Below are 2,500 nucleotides of genomic sequence, written 5' to 3' on the forward strand. Positions count from 1 at the left end.
CATAAAATAATGATATTAATAATAACAGTATAAAATACCTAGTAATAGTAATAATTATATCAATAATCATTATGATCATTTTATAAATAATAATCATAATAATGATAATAATAATGACAACGTTCACCATCGTCATCATAATCATAATATTAACAACAATAACAACTACAACAACAATGATAATAGTAACAATGATGATGATAATGACAATAATGATAATAATAATGATAATAATAATAATAATAATAATAATAATAACAATAATAATAATAATAATAATAATAATGATAATAATAATGATAATGATAATTATAATAATAATAATAATAGTAATAATAATAATAATAATGATGATGATCACAATGATAGGAATAATAATAAAAGCAATGATAATATTAATAATAGTAATAAGAATAAAAATAATGATAATAATAATAATATTGAAAATAATAATAACAATGATAATAATAACAATAATGATAATAATAATAATGGTAATAATACTAGCACTAGTACTACTACTACTAATACAACCAATACTACTAACAGTAATAACAATGATAATGATGATAATAATAAAAATAATAACAATAATAGTAATAATAATAATAACAATAATAGTAATAATAATAACAATAATGATAATAATAAGGATAATAACAAAAGCAATAGTAATAATAATAATAACAATAATAATAATAATGGTAATAGTAGCAGTAATAATGACAATAATAATAACGATGATAGAAATGGTAATAATAATGATGAAGATGATACTATCATTGCTACTACTACTGCTACCACTACTAATAATAAGGATAATAACAATAGTAATAGTAACAACAATAACAATTATAAGAAATCAAAAGTTGTGATAATAACAAGATGAACAACAATAACAGGATTTATAAAGATAAAAATACAGTTTTCAATACTTTTTATTAACAATTTGACATATGTTATTAACAACAAATTTCAGACTCCTCGCAGCGAAGAAAAGAGAAGATAATAGACAATCTCAATATACATCATGATGACAGTGACGATGCAATAACAATGAAAATTACCATATGAATACATGACAATTTTCCTATTAATCCTGGTAGTGAAAGGTACTCAAGGATAATAATAAAAGCATAAATAAAGATGAGATAAAAGAGAATAGATGGTGATTCTCATAATGGTAATGATTATGGTGATAGTGAGGAGGGGGATAATAGCACTAAAAATAATAGTAATAATAGCATTTACAACAACAAGAATAATGATAATAAGTATTATTGCTTCTATTCCCACTACATGTACTATAACTACTACTAATAATAATGATAATTATTATTACTGTTATTATCATCCTTATTGTTACTATTATTATCACTATCACTGATATTATTGTTATAATCATCATTATTACCATTGGCATCGATTTGATCATCATCATTAACATCATAATTATAAGAATAATTATAATTTTCATTTTTATTATTGTTGTTTGTTATTACAATAATTATTATTATCATTATTATCATCGTCATTTTCATTATCATTCTTCTTATTATTACAAACATTATCAATATCATCCTTGCAATAATCATTATTAACTTTATCATTATCATCTTCATCATCATTATCATTGATGTCATCATTAGAACAAAAATAGCAATAGTAGTAGCTATCACAAAAGCAATAATGATTTTTGTTATTATTATAATTATCGTTATTAGTGTTATTGTGATGATGATGCTTATCATTTAACAACATTATGAGTAGAAATACTAGTAGCCAATTTAAAAAAATGAAAAACGACATTTTAACCGATGACATACTTTCACTGTCTATGCCTGATAACCAGAAACTGAATAACAACAACAACCATGACAACAACATTCACACACAGAAAAGCAATTCTTCGAAGTGAGACTCATTACACATACTATGGAGAGTCCCCGGGGGCAATTAACATTCCAAATGCCCATAAAAGGAGATTAAAAAATTGCAGGTTAGGTTACGACGCACGACTATGCAACGCGCTATGAATCAGCATCAGCGCTGCAACACACAGTGGACGCTCAACAACAGGTTTGTGTTTAAGGTGGACAAACGAACTCTATGTCAGGCCTGCCAACCCTGCCGACTGTCTGCCTACTTGATTGAAGCAAAGTTATTTTTTCTAACGTAAACCCGTTTTAATGTTATTTTTCATTTGAAAGGTTTTAGGAACATAGTTCCTGTTATCACGTACACATGCGGAGCAAGTGGAGGAAAGTTGGACAGGATAGTGTCAGGAAATTGCTCCTCGAACCGGGAATATTAAGCGTGGATATGATCACGCCAGACAACACATGTGAAATACTGTGACAGTCGCTGTGCTTGAAATATAGTACCGATGGCTACACGTACGCACCCGCTTTGCCTCATTTGGGGGTTTGGCGGTTGGTGCCCTCAGGCCTACAGCGTCCCTTGTTAAGATATCACGAGTGAAACGAGATCACCAGATGTG

This window comes from Penaeus vannamei, chromosome 31 (assembly GCF_042767895.1).
Source record: "Penaeus vannamei isolate JL-2024 chromosome 31, ASM4276789v1, whole genome shotgun sequence".
Taxonomy (NCBI): domain Eukaryota; kingdom Metazoa; phylum Arthropoda; class Malacostraca; order Decapoda; family Penaeidae; genus Penaeus; species Penaeus vannamei.